Raw genomic sequence first — 16461 nt, 5'->3', positions numbered from 1 at the left:
AGAGAAAAATTTAAATCAAAACATATAAAGATTATATATAAACATATACATATATTATTACAACACAAACTGTATTAAATACTTAAAAAAATAAAAGTTTATAATTATTTTGTTTTAATAAAATAACGTAAAATTACTTTTTTTTTTATCATGTGTTTGGAGATTTTATTGAAAGAAGTATTTTAAGTATTTTAAAGAAAAACTATCTAATTTATTTTCCATTAAATACTTAAGATTACCAATTATCTCGTTTTGAAAACTAAATTTATCTTTATTTTTAATGACAAATTACTTTAACAAATACAGATAGTTTAATAAACTGGCAAATTAAAAGCTTTTAATTATACTTGAACTAATTTTATAAAAGTCTAAGACTTATCAACCAATGCAGCCTGTGAAATTTCTTAGATATTACTTAAACATTCGAAAAAAAAACATTTTAAATGAAATAAAATATAGCCGTTAAACAGCGGTTTTGAAATTTTGAATTATATGGAAAAGGGGCTGGTAACAAATCGTACTAACTACAGTTACTTTTACTTCTACCGTTTATAAAATTTCATCTACTTTAGGTTTACGTCAAATTAAGTTTTTTGCGCTGAACATTATTTCCCAAATAGATGCAACAACACATAACTTAAAACTAATTGTGAAACACTACTACAAAACAGTAGTTCATTTAGTTATTTTTAAAATAAAGTAAATGTGATTAAATATTTAATTTATAACCTGGTTTTAGTTAGAAAATATCCGACTGAAAAAAAACAATGACAAAACATAATAACTATATAAACATTACCAAAGGAACAGCCGAATTATTAAAAAAAATGTTTTAAGTGTACTTAGGTTTAAAACTTACAATACAAGTAAAAAGTTAAATAGAAGATTAATTTAAAAACTATATTGAAACGAATTCACTGTAGCATTTTACACGCAGTTTAAGTTCATAAGCTATTTATTAATTGACCAATATTTACATCTAAAATTTTTTGTGACGTAACGTTTGTGAAGTTCAATTAAGTTTTGTTGATAAGATGGTACAAGAAAACAAATAATTTTAACATTATTGATTTCCAAATCCTTCTGTATAGTTTTACTAAAATTTTAAGCCGTTGTAAAAACAACTATAAAAATGTTAATGTATTAAAAGTTGACGGAAAAAAATTTTAATAAATTAGTTTTACTACTTATCCAAATGTTTTTAAATTTGTTATTATAATTAATTGTACTTTCATTTAATAAAAACTTATAAGGTATCTATTTAGAATTTCAAATTAGTTTTTTTATTGTCTAGAGTTGTATATTTTACCTTAGATTTGTTTAGCGTTGTTTTTATTTGAAATATTTTTTTTAAACTAAAAGGTAATTTTATTAAACAATTTTACTTAAATTATCTAATAATTATATAAATAGATATTTTATATTCTAATAATAAAGGGTCAAGATGTTGACAAATGCTAACACAACATTATATAATTTTACAATTAACTTAGTTAAGTTATCAATCTGCTTCTTTTTGCGACTGTTTCTATTTAAATGTTTATAAGTTTTATTATTTTATTATGTTTAAACTAATACGTACAAATTAAAAAAAAATAATTTTCATTTAAAAAAAAAATTTTTAATGAGTTATTTTGTTTTTAATAGATTGTTTAGTAGCAAATCATCTTATTAATTGTATGCTTAAGAAAAAGTTACAGATTAAATTTTATGATAAATGATTTTATTTAGTTTACTAAAAGATTAATTGATTATAACTAGCTGTTTTTCCAAAAATCTCAAATATATGCGAAAGCTCCAGAACAAACTTGGTAGCACTTTTTTCACATAAATTTGTTTTTATTTATTGAATAATAAAAAAAATTAATTTTATTAGTAGTTTCAATGTGATAACCTAAGTTCAAAACATTAAATCTAAATAAACTAAAATATCAATATTTGAGCAGCGTTGGACATAGGGTAATACAATGAATTTTGTTAAACTTTTTATTAGCTATTACTTTACTAAACTAAATTATTTATTAAACTAAACTTTACTAAACTAAATATTTTTAAGTTTACACAACAAACCATAGTTAAAGTAATTTCTGTCTTGTGTTCTTAATGACGTAACAAAGCCAATATGTGAAAATACTTGCTTAGTATACAATGAGATTTTTTATCTTAATCATGACAGCAGATTGTGGTTAGTTATTATTTCATAAAGATTACTAACATTTTAATCCTTTTTAAAGGACAAAAAGCTTTGTTATTATTTGCTTAATCTCAATATTTATTTTTTTATTAACAACTCAACAACAAAGAACACTATTATATTGGATCTACAGCAAGAAACTTTAAAATAAGATACAACAAGTATATGCACAGTTTCATAAAAATAAATCTGAGAGAATCTACGAAACTGAGCTCTTTCTAACAGGCCTAAGAATTCAGCAAAGAAATGACCAAGAAAAACGTTAAGTGGAAGATAATACATAAAATAATTCAACGCAAAGCAAACAAAATTTGCTGATTGTGCAATGTAGAAAGACTTTAAATAGCATTTGCCGACAAAAAACCATCTCCCAACTCCAGAACTGATTTAATTGGCAACTGCAGACTTTTTGCTAAATTTTATTTAAGTTTATAATGTTGTCATGTCCACATTTACTAATTTTATTTGTTAATTTTATAAGTTTATTACATCGTGCTTGCATTTTGTTTTGTTCTATTTTGTTTTTAATTTATTTATTATATTATTATTATTTTATTTGTATTTTTGTTGCATTTGTGTTTTCTAGTTATTTATTTTTTTATCTACTTTGTACTTATCTAATAGGTTTTACTCAATTGGCCATTAAGCATTTTGTAATCTTGTTAATTTAGCGAGCTCATTTAATTTATCAGTTGTAATATGAATATAATTAGTGTTGATTAGTGTTGTTTAATATATATGGCTTGGTCTATCTTACTTTATAGAGTTTTTAATCGTGATCATTGCGTTTGCATGAAGCACTGTGTTGAATAAAACTATCAATCTGAAATTGTTAAAAAAATGTTTATTTTTGCCTTTCTAGTTGAGCTCTTTATTGAAGTTATAACTCAATATAAAGTTAATGCGAATTTTTTGTTATGATAACTAAAACTTACAATAACAAAAGTTTCTAAACTTAACGAATACAAGTATTTCATCATACATACATGCAAAATGAAAGTAAAAACTTTATAAAAACTAAACACTTTTTGAAAACTTTATACTTGCACTGATTTATACAGTCGTTTCTTTGTACAGTCACTGTTTTGTGACGTAAAAATATTTCGTTTATTCGCAAAATTTTGTAAACTTAACTTGAAATTTAATAAAATTACTAGTATAAGAGTAGAAATGTGAAAGAATGTCGTGTAATATGAGTCGTGTGTTACGTCACTAATTTGTTTAAAGCGCAACTATTTTATATGTTGAAAAAATTGTATTTTTTTCGCTTTTTATGTATTTAAACTATCAGATAATATTTGTAATTTTTTGCGTTTTAAACTAAAGTGGTGAAGAACACAAGCTCTAAGAAAATAAATAAACTTATTCTAATAGTTTACGATATAATTTCATTTAGAGGTTATATAAAAAAATCATTAGTAAGTAATATAAATATAGTAACTTGATAAATAAAAAACAATCATTCACTTTAATTTCTTATTTATAGGTATTTATTTAGTGAAATTTCTTAATATTAATAAGCTAGAAACTAAAATATGCTCTAAAGTATACAATTAGAATATTAAACAGTCTTAAAAATAAACGAAAAAAAAAAACATTTTTTTTTTGCTTCTTAAAAAGTTTTAATAAGATCGATATGTTTTAAAATAAAAAAAACAAACATAAAATTACCATAGTAATTTTTGTCAAACTAAACAGACATCTTCCTTTCAAAAAAAACTTTGATTAAAAATATTTTCAAAAATGTAGACCAAATATAAAAGTTTATTTAGCACATAATGTTGTATTTAAATTTAGGCTAGTTGTAAAAGCTGTTCTAACCTTAGCAAACCAAAATAGTTTTTTATTTATCAAAGTTAGTATCAATAATAATTTTTAAAAAAATTTACTAAAGGTAAAAACTAAGTAATATTTGTTAAAGCTATGACTTGTAGTTTCCTACTAATACAACAAATAAACACACAATTAATAATTTTAAAAAATATTTGCGCTTTTATTCAATTGGTGATTAATATTTTTATCTATCTGGATGTTTTTATATATATTACACTTAAACTTGAAAAAACTTATAATAACTGTTTCTCTTAATAAGGTCGGCACACATCTATCTTCAATATTTAAAAGTTGCAATATTGCGGCTAGTACTAGTTTAAATAAAAGAAATTAATCTATGCATATATGTTTTGAAAATATTATTTAAAGTCCTTTAAAAAAATTTAAACTTTTTAGTTGTTGAAATTATGTTTTAAATAGATAATCAAAAACAGCCTATAATTACATTAACTTTAAGTTTTTAAACTTATATCCATTGAAGTACTATAACAAAACAAAACGGTTCTTAAAACTTATTGAAATTTGATAAAATTTTTATTAATTTATAACTTATTAATTACAATAGCTAATAAAACTTACCAAGCTAATATACTTGTATTTTTTGCTTCATTTACTATATTTAAGTTATTAAGCTTTTTATTTATTAATGTTTAGAGTTATTATATTAAAGAATTTACAGTGATATTGAAATAAAATGTATATATAGACTTACACTTACCTTTAATAAACAAACTAGTTTTGCAGTTTGATTTTAAACAAATAGCGAGCTTTTGTTGTTTAAAATAAAAAATAAAACAATGTTACAAAATTTGATTATTAGAAATAATGTACTTTAATGTATAAAGTATTTTTTTTCTCAACAAAAATCAAATTTTTAAGTAAATTAATAACTCTTTTAGTATCATTTTCTTGTAGTTTTTATTTTTTAGTATACATTGTCAGGTAAAAGCTTTTTAAATTGATTTAATTTACATAAAATAAACAATCCCTTACGTAAAATATTTAAAAAAGTATCCGTACTAAAAGCTTTCATTAAACAATGAAAATTCATAGATTTAGTAACAGTTGAAATCATTTTATAAATATATTTTTTATAAATGTTCTCAGCATTTTTAAAGAAATAGATACAAAGTAGTTGTAGTAATATTTTTAATGTTTATCTATATTTAAATAGTTTGTACAATTATGTTTTGTTGCTTTCACCAAACTTTTTATTAGTTTTAAATTTCGAGCCATATATAAATGGCTTCTAAATTGAATGGAAACATTGGAGAAAGAAAATTCATGAAAACAATCATATGAAGACAATCTTAACAGTAAACAATGGGTGAAATTCAACCAAAATGTGTCTATTTACGTCATAATGCGCTTCAAAGTGCAGATATTTAAATAGTTTCTTAAAAGCCAAGTAAACATGAATATTACAACATAATTAACTCAGGTATTACTAATCTGTTATCCCTAAGTTTAACAAAAAATGGAAAATTTTATATTTTACCACTAAAGAAGGTTCAAAACAATTAAACTTTATTCTTTTTAAAACGAAATTCAATATGTTTTTGTTATAATTATAGTGATAAAAGTACCTTATAACGTTCCGACATAGTTTTATTTAAAAAAACTGTATAACAAAATTTCTAAAAGTAGTATAGAATTTTGTGTAGAACCTTTACTCAATTTAGCTTACCAAATCATATACATATTTAAGTTAGTAAAAACTATTCTGTAATATATCTATATTCTATATTGAATATGTAATATATTCAAGAATATATCTTGAAATTTTTATAATACAAAACAATAACAATTTTATACTTTTTTTAACAATTCATTTTATTGTCAAAACTTGAAAAAATATATAAAAAGTTGTAAATAAAAACAAATTATACAGTAATCTTCCTTTATTCTACTAACATATGTTTCTGTGTGTCAACGAATCAACACACTTCAACTGGGTTCTGTAAAAAAATAATTACTGTAATGAGAGAATAGAAGCATAGAATAGAATATGTGTATACATATTTTCATTAAAATAAGATATTTTCTACAGATAATAGTTATTAATAGGTAAAATACTTAATATTAAATCCGACTGTTATAAAACTATAAAATATTTATGATTATTAAGTTTAAAATTGTGTGTTGATTCGTTGACACACAGAAACATATGTTGGTAGAATAAAGGAAGATTACTTTATAATTTGTTTTGTAAAATTGATTTGTGTGATAAAAACAACAATTGTACAATCTTAAATAATTCCCTTAACTACTAAGTATTCTTTTCGAACAAAACTATAGCTTTACTTAATTTATTTTTAAGCGAAATCAGGTAGATTAGTTTTATTTTTATTATTTTATGTTACCTGCTTTAAAAAAACAATTAGTTTTAAATACTCAAAATAATTTTAAACCTTTGTTCTGAAACCTCATTTCTGAAAACTTTGTTAAATAATAAATGACAGCAGCAGGTTATAAATAAGCCATGTACTATTTATTTTATAGAACAAAACATAGTTAAAATATTTTCCCTCTGGTAGGGTTAATGACGTCACAAAACTAATATGTAAAATGTTTTCAGTCTGCAAACAGACAAATATTTTTAGCTTAAAAATCCCAATTGTTTGTGGTTAGTTGTTATTTCATAAAGATTACTAATTTATTAATCCTTTTTAAAGGACAATAAGTTTTGTTTTTGTATGCACTTTTCTTGATATAACTTTTTTAAGCAAACTTTTGTGTACCAACTGAAATAAAACTAGCTATAATTCACAACAATCTCGTATCTAGTTAGGTAATCACTAAATTCAACAAATACCGATAAACTAAATCTGTCTGTTTTACATTTTTAAAGATATAAAAAAAGTTTGCATTGTATTTTACTTATTTGTGCGGTTATTAAACATAAAATTGTAAAATCAAATTAAACCTTTTTTACAAGGTTTTTGTAATTAAATTGAATACTGATTACAATTATTAATTAAATAAAATAAAATAAATAAAACATAATTAAAACATTTGACAAAACTAAATGAAAATTTTATTTATTTATCATATTTTTTGATACCTTATCAAAATAATTATGTGAAATATTTAGAAGAAACTTTTTAAACTTTTGTTAGGTAAACAAATTAACTTATAATGTATATTTTATGAAATAGACAACAAAATTTAACAAATAGATATTATTTGATATACGTACAAACTAAGAGCTTTTAAACACTTTATACTTTTAGTTATTTATAAAAGTCTTAGACTTATTAAGCAACTCTTACTCTTAAAAATTAAATTACTTAATACCTATGAACATTTAAAAACAAATGTTTTAAATCAAAGAAATATATATTTTAAAGCCATTTAATAACAGCTTCAAAATTTGGAATTCCTATGAAAATGGATTCGGTAATAATTCTAGAATACTTAAACAACTATCACTACTACTGTATATAAAACTTCATCTACTTTTAATCGTTACGTCACATTAAACTTGTCACGTTGAACATTATTTCATAAACAGGTGAAACAACAACAAATAAAACTGCTTGTAAAACGCTACAACAAAATAAGTAACTATTTTACTTGTTTAATTACTTATAAAAATAAGTATAAATTAAATGTGCTACATAACTACTTCATTCAATACTGTTTCAGTTGGAAAAAATCCGATTAAAAAGATAACAGTAGTTGCACAGAATAAATTTTGCTTATGTAAATTTTATTAACAGTCTGTACTTGTAAATTTTTTAATAATTGTTTATTAAACAGCTTTAAAAGTTTTACATGCCAGAAATCGAACTTTTAATTATTAATTTTGCATAAAAAAAAGTATTTGAATTAAGATTTTTTTGTCACAATAAATTTTTCAATGTTGGAATATGAAAAATTATACGGTTCAACACCTGTAAAAAAAAACTTTTAATGTTTCAATATGTTTCAATGTACTTTATAGTTTATTTTAGATTAGAGCAAAACCTTTCTGAAAGTTAATTAAAAGACTTTGTGAGTATTTGTTTCTACGAAACGACGTTTCATTTCTAAAAGTAGTTAGTAAAACAATTTTCGTATTTAAAAAATAGTTAACTTAATACTTAGTGAAATACTAAAACTTGACTACTTTTTAAAATGTTTACTTTATTATGGTCAATAGACAATTTTGGTAGTCTAATGCCATATTTTGTATTATTTTTACATAAAATGCAAATTTTAAATAAAAGAATAAGTTTTTGAGGCAATTTCATTTTATATATTCGAACTGAAATGGAATTTTACTAGTCTAAACACCAGGTTGTAACTATTTAAATAATATAATAAGCATCAGTATTAACTCACTACAGAATTCATAACATACTTATTAATTTTTAAGTTTTATACATAACACAAACTCTTATGCCTAAATATGAAGTTGCAAATCATAAAAATTTAATAGATGATAACTACGTTGGTATTTATTATTTTTATTACGGTTATCAGAAAAAAAAAACATTTTAATTGTGCAGCTAAGTATCATTCTTGTTTAAAGTTACAAGACTATTTATATACGTTTTAACTGTTATAGACACCTTTTTAATTTGTCATGCTTTAATAAAATAACATTTATAGAAAATAAAAACTATGATATAAAAAAAACTTAAAAATAATCTTTTTGTAAGTAGTCACAGTTTTGCGGCTTTACAATATATAGTGTTTATTTGAGTTGCATTTAAACAGATATTAGTTTACACTAGTTTAACAGTTATATTAAACGACCTCCATGCTACAGTGAGGTATGTTACGTCACAATTTATTTAAAACGCAATAAGTATTATATACGATTTTTTTGCAAGTATTTTAAACATTTTTATTTTAAAACTATATGTAATTAGATTGCAGAAGCTTTAAATTTTACAGTATAGATGTTAACTTTTTATCCAAAACTTTATTAAATTGTTTTTGAGTTGAAGACTAAAATTTTTTCGAAAAAATGTTTCCAAAGCATAAAGTTGATACTTGCTAAAGAAATTTACATCAAAATACAAAAGTTTGAAGATGTTTAAAGAACCACAGGTAACAAAAGTACACTGGTCAGAAAAAATGAAAAAGTAATCTTAAGTTTGAGATTAGTTTTGATCTAAAGCAATTCGTTGAGCAAAGTTTATCAAAAAGTTTATTAGATCACAAGTCATAGAGAGCGATTTGTTAGGTGGAGCAATAGAGCAGATAATCAATCAAAAATAAAAATTAAAAGTTCATTATAATATTATAAAACTGTTAGTTCATTTAATAAGCTTTAACTTACCAACGATTTGTTGTGATTGCAGTATTTTATGTAGTAGGTTAGTTTTATACAACATCAAATATGTTTTTTTTTTATTACCACATTTTTTACATAAATACTATGCGTCACAACTGCTGCAAATAATAATAATATATTTTTTTTATTGTACAAATATACAAATAAAGTTAAACAAATAAAACAATGAATGTTGTTTCGTTATTGAAAATTATTATATTTAACAGTTATAAAACATACATACTATACTAAATTAAAAAAGCTTAATACCTAATATACACTTTAACAAGATGATTTAATGTTGCCTCTGTAACAATCAATAAAGTTTACCAGGCTGAAAATTTTTCTTGAGCAACAAGAAATAAAATAAATTTAATTAGAAACAGAATACATTGTAAAATCTTACAATGATGATGTAAACTTTCTTTTCAGTTAACTTTAGTGCTAGTTTCATGATAAAACTGCTAACGTTAGCTGGTAAGTTAATACAAGCTCAGAACTGGTTTTAGTATTTGTATACAAAAACACTGTTTGCAAAAATATTACTATAATAAATCGTTTTCCTTAAGTGTAAAAGACAGGAAATTTTGAAAGTAAAAGAAGAAAAACTAATTTTGCACTTGTAATTTAATTGACGTTTATTTTATTAATCAAATTACAACTTTTAAAGAACTCGATTATAATAATTAAATTATAATCAAGTAAAGTTAGACTTATAATTTTGAATATAACTTAACTTTAGATATATATAGGTATAACTGAAAAAATAAATGTATAAACGATAACTTTGGTTTCTTTTTTAAACAAAACGGTTAATAGCTGTTATCATGCAAAAAATTAAAAGCAAAAAAATGTAGTTATAATGCTTAGCCATTCAAAATTTACAGTGACTAAACAGTCAAAGTTTACTGAAAAACTAAAAAAAAACTTGTCTGTTATTTTCAATTTTTTCATCAAACTATTAACCTATTTCGTCCAGAATTTTAAGTTGTCGTTTTAAACATCTAAAAGTATAAAAGATTAATTTTATTAGCAGATATAATGTTGAATTGTTAATGACTTTTTCTTTAAGTTTTTAAAGATATTGTATTAAAGATTTTTTTTATTTATCACTTGAAATAAACTTCTGAAAAAGAACTTATAACTTTATAAGGCTATCAAGTATTACCTAAAACTTTAAACTTTCATTCATTTTATAACACGTTAGTTTTTTACTCAACACAAAAGTTTTTTTTAACTTTTTTGTAGTTACGAAAAACTGTTTTTAGTATGTGGCTCATTTATTTTTTTCTTTATATTTCAAAAATAAAACATTAAAGCAATTGAAAGACTATGAATATTTCAACAACAGCTAAATACTTATTAATATAATATAGTTATATATATGTTATGTTATTATGTTAGTTGTTGATTTATTTTTATCAAGTCTTTAAAAGTTTATTTTTATAGTATTCATTATTCAGTTAAAAATATGTTAAACTGAAAACATTGCAAGAAAATTTATTTTGCTTTTTTTCTTAAACTTTCATCTTTTTACTTACAAATTAATATAAACGTTTAATATTTGAAACCTAGAAAAATCTAAAAAAATTGTTCTTGGTTTCGAATGCTATTTCCTCGTTTTAAAGTTGAACTTAATTAAATAAAAAAAGTTTTGGTAAATAAATCTAGTTCGTTGTATAAAAAATTTTGACATTGTAAATATTATGTTTAAAGTTTTTTTAAATTTAGTAAAAAAAAAAACTAAAACTTCAAATAAGTTTTAAAAACCATAAAGTTAAATTAACTTTAAGTTGATGTTATACAAACCAATAAATAAACAATATGTTTTGAGGTAAAGTTTTACAACCATTTGTGCTAATAGGTTATTTTGTTTGTTGATTTAGCAAACATTCCTTACTAACAAAAGCTTATTGTGACGTAACAAACCAAGTTTATTTTAGTTTTTAAACTATAACAATACATACCTTAAAAATTGTTTTAACATTTTAGATTGCCGAAACCTTTATTGTAGTTTTCCCAGATTTTTAAGCGGTTGTTAAAACAGCAACATATAATTTCTATATAAAATTGTTGCTCACTATTTCTTTTTAGTTAGTCACTAAAAAGTGTCTGTGTAAACTTACTAATACACTCTTGCTAAAAAACTTTTACTTATTTTATACTTTTATTAGTAAGCTGGGTTCTTAAAAAATACTTGCGCATATCACAACAAACCACTTGAAAAAATTATCTTTAAGCATTTATATTTTTACGATCAATGTAGCTGTCTCTAAACAGCTTGAAATTCTTGAATGATTATTTTCTAGATTTAGAATCATTAGCAACTTAACTTATATGTAAAACTTGTGTGTTTCTTTTCAAGCTTGATTTAGATTTGATTGTGACGTCACAACAAGCTTTTAACGCTGAACACTTTTGTTTGAAAACTGTTGTTGTTAGTGTTGCTATCGTGTTTTGTTATTGTTTTTTTATACATTTTATTTATGCTTTTAATTTTTGAAACATTTTTACTTATTCGTTTAAGGTTTTATAATGTTAACGACAAATTTCTTGTCTATGCGAGTTTAGCCTATTAAAAAAATGTTTTATGTATTATTTATAAGTATAACAAAAACTTTGAATAGTTTAGTATTGTTGAAAATATTTGTTATGCTTATTATACTTACTTTTATAAAAAAATTCTAGTTGTTAAAACAGTTATCTTTTTAATTTAGTTTATATACAGTTTAATTGTACCATTAATGTTTGACTCAATTTTACTTATTTATTTCAAGTTTTTTATTCTGATAATAACAACTTTAGCGGGTTTAGCAAAACACAAAAAAAGATTTTCCTAGTAGCTGTTTGGTTGTTAAAATGGATGTACAAATAGGTATTAGAACGCTGGTTTAATTCTATCTGTACTTATATTTAAATTTTTATTAAAAAAACCTCAATCAAAGTTGTAAGTTGTTCTATAGAATGAAATAAACTACAAACAAGCTTACTTAATATAAAGACTAAGCTCTTTTTTAAAAGCCTATAGTAATGTGTTATTGGTTTAATTCTTATAAAATTCAGTTTAAAACGAAATGTTTATGTAGCAATACTAAAATTTAACTAAAAATGTTGTTGTTTAAATATATAAAAAAACCTAGTATAAATATATCTCTATTGTATGTTTAGGATTGATAAATTTTTTACTTTTTCTAATTTAATTTATGTAATTACATTTTTATTATAAGGTTTGGTATTTACAACCGTAAGCTAAAACACAACATATTTGTAAGTTTCATCTTTAAAAGAATAATATCAATAAAATAAAAACATTAATTTTATTTATATTATTCACTGTATATATTATTTTCATTATTAAAAGTATATTGCAATTGTGTCTTTAATAGAATAAATTTAATTGAATTCTTTATACTTCATCACAAATTTCTAACTGTATTAAGGCAAGTATTATTTAAAAGTCACTTTTCAATTTAGTTAATTTTAAATTGAAAAACTACAAAAAGTTTTTGTTATGTTAACTAAAACTTATCATAACAAAAATTTCTAAATGGACCACAAAACTTAACGAACACAAGTTTATCATACATACATGTGTAACAAATCAAACATACACGCAATCTAAGACTACATACTTTATAAAAAAATTAATAATTGTACTGATTTATTATTGAAATCTTCGACTTTTCAATCAACGCTTACTGTAAAAGTTTTTTGTTAAAAATAACTTTAAAAATTTAAAAAAAAACATTTTCAAAGTAAAAAAGTATATTTATTTATTTTATAGCCGTTTAACAGTGGCTTCAAAGTTTTGAATTCATATGAGAAACGGTTTGGTAACAAGTCATACTTACTTAAATTATTTACTGTTTCTGTTTATAAAAGTTTATCCACTTTTAGTTGGTAAGTTATATTTAATTTTTCGCGCTGAACATTATTTCCCAAGTATATGAAACAAAACATAATATAAAACTAATTATAAAACATTATCACAAAAACAGTAGTTCATTAAGTAGTTTGATAAAAATAAAATAGATGTGTAAATTAAGTACTTTTTTCACTTACTGGTTTCAGTTTGAACGCTGCATTATAACAAATTTTTAAAATAGTAATTATTTCAAAAGCTATAAGAATATAGGTTTACTGTTTTAAAAACAAAAAAGTTTATTTATAAACGGACAAACAAAAAATATAAATAAAGTAAAACTTTGATGATTTTGATTAAATAATTTAAATTTTAAATTATTTAAAATATGTTTTTTAAAACTTAACACATTTTGTAACCATTTAACAGTTGAACAGGACATAATAGGTTAAAAATGGTTACGTTTTGTTAATTCGAATTTAAAATAAGTACACTAGCAAAAAATACGTTAATGTTGTCAATGATCTATGATACATCATAAAATGCAACACAATCCAATTATATCATTTTCTAAATAAGAAAATTAAAATTTTAAGTTGTTTTATCTAAAGTTTAAACTAAAAGTCATCTTTTGTTTTTGTTTTAGTATATTTCAAAAAAAAATCATTTATTTATTGATAAAAGCATTAGAGACACCGTTTACATAAAAACTTGATATAATAAAATTAGTATATAGTCACCATTTAGTAACTTTAAAATATTGTATTTTTAGGTGTAAAATAAACTCCTCTACAAAACAATCAAGTTCATAAGTAAATCAAAATAAAAATTTGAGACGATAATAAGACTTGTTACGTCACTAAGTTGTTTAAAGCGCCGAAGTATAAAAAGTTGAAATTGTTTGAAGTTCCAATTTGATGTACCAAAGTAACTTTTTTTCAAGGCTTAAAAAAGTTGTTAAAGTAGAAACGCTTTTCATGAAATGTTAATTGAATTTTATTAAATTTTAGTGTAGAAGGAAAAAAAATAATGCTAAAATATCTAATAGATTTACAAAAGAAAACAACATTGAATTTTATACTCCAGCCGATCGAACAATTCAGAAAAATAAACCTATAAAAATAATTGATTCAAAAAATACCTATATATACATTCGTTTCGATATAAGTTCACTTTTAATAATTTTTAGGATTTTTTTGAATTTTATACAAGTATTTTTAGTCAGAAAACTAGTTAAAAGATATCAAGATAGTTTAGATTTTATTATAAAATTAAATAAACAGTGTTTATAATTAAAAAAAAAAACAATTTTTTTTACAGAAATAATCACCGTTAATAAAAATGAATGTAAACATTCGTGTAAACTTTGTTTACATAAAATTAACTCGTAACTTTTTTAAGCTAACTACGTCCCTGCTGTAGAGCAACTGTAGTAAATAAAGTTTAAGATAGGTTAATCAATATTTATTTAAATTAAACAAAAGCATACTCTAAAATGTATCTATATAATACAATGCAACAAATAAAATGAAACATTTATATGAGTTTACACTATTAGTTCTATCAAAAGTTATGTTGTAATTAACACATTCACGCTCTGAAACAATTTCTGACGTAACAAAATTGTTTTGTTCGGAGCATTTTAAAAGGTTTCTATAAATAAATTTATAACTTGCTTGTATAATATTTACCTACCACCCAAAAAAGGTCACATAATGTGAGGCGATTTTTGTAGGTCAATTACTTATGAGTAGTATTAACAAAAAAATTAGAAAATGTATTTATTTACCAATACTATACTTTTGTAAATTTCAGCTATCTAGCTTTAACTTAATAAAAGATGATGTAACTTTGTGTAAAAAAATACTTATAAGTCTAAAGAGTGTGGCTGAATTTAATTAATATTTACAAGTTATAATAGATTTAAGACTACCAAAGAAAAAAAAACTGCTGTGTTGTATTTGTTTACTGTAATTTTTCAGTTTTTGCTTATACTGTAATAAATTTTTAGTTTTCTGACTAATACAACTAATAAACATAAATATAATTAATTTACAAACTACTTGCTATTTATTTAATCAACTACTAACATTTTTACTTGTCTTGAAGTTTTTATGTTTCTTAAATTTAAACTTGTATAATTTGTGCTAGAACTAGTAAAAATAAAAGAAACTGACTCAAGCACTAATTGTCTAAAATAAAATATTAATAAATTTTTTTGAAAACTCACATACTTTTTACTTTTTAAAGTCATGATTTAAACTCATTTTTAAAAAACGCTTTAATCATAATAACTTTAAGTTTTTAAACTAAGTCTATTGATACTACATAAAAATATTAGAAAAAATATCTTCTAAATTTATGTACTTTAAGGTATAAAACATTTTTTTCTTTAAAAAAAATACACTTGTAAGTAAAAAATAGTTTAAGTAATAATTTAATAATCATATTCTTGTAGTTTTAATTTTGTAGTAGTAGTTGTCTGGTAAAAGTTTTTCAAAACTCGTTTAATTTGCATAAATTAAACAATCCCATTCCAAAAAATAATAAAAAAAGTACCCTTAATAAAAACTTTTTTTAAACAATGAAAAGTCATAGATTTAGTAACAATTTGAATCTTTTTATAAAGAATAATATTGATAATTGTTCTTAGTATTTTAAAAGATATAGAAAAAAGTATATGTAGTAGTATGTATATTTATGTTTCAATAGTTTGTAAAGTTATGTTTTGAAATTTTTATCAAACTTTTTAATAATTCTTAATTATGAGCCATAAATAAAATGCTTCTAAATTGAATGGAAACATTGGAGGAAGAAAACTTATGGAAACAATTATATGAAACCAATCTTTACAGTTAAAAACGCGTGAAATTCAACCAAAATGTGTCTAGTTACGTCATAAGGCGCTTCAAAGTGCAGATATTTAACCAAGTAATTTCATAAAAGTCAAGTAAGCATGCATGTTAGAAAATAATTAACTCAGGCATTATTAATCTGTTTTCACTAAGTTTAACAAGAATTAGAAATTTTTTATTTTCCACTAAAGAAGTTTCAAAACAATTAAATTTTATTCTTCTTTAAATTTAATTAAATATATTTTTGTTATAATTATAGTGATAAAACTACTTTATAACGTCGTGACATAGTTCTATTAAAAAAAAAGTTACATAACAAAAAGATTTAAAATAGTGTAGAACCTAAACTCAATTTATCTAACATAATCTAAAATACATAAAAAGTAATTAAAAAACTTCTGTAACAATAAAATATATCTTAAAATATTAACAAAATAAAAACAATAGTAAT

Source organism: Thalia democratica, chromosome 1 (genome assembly GCF_965202585.1).
Source record: "Thalia democratica chromosome 1, ktThaDemo2.hap1.1, whole genome shotgun sequence".
Taxonomy (NCBI): domain Eukaryota; kingdom Metazoa; phylum Chordata; class Thaliacea; order Salpida; family Salpidae; genus Thalia; species Thalia democratica.
The sequence above is the reverse complement of the archived record's forward strand: the minus strand, read 5'-3'. Positions refer to the sequence as shown.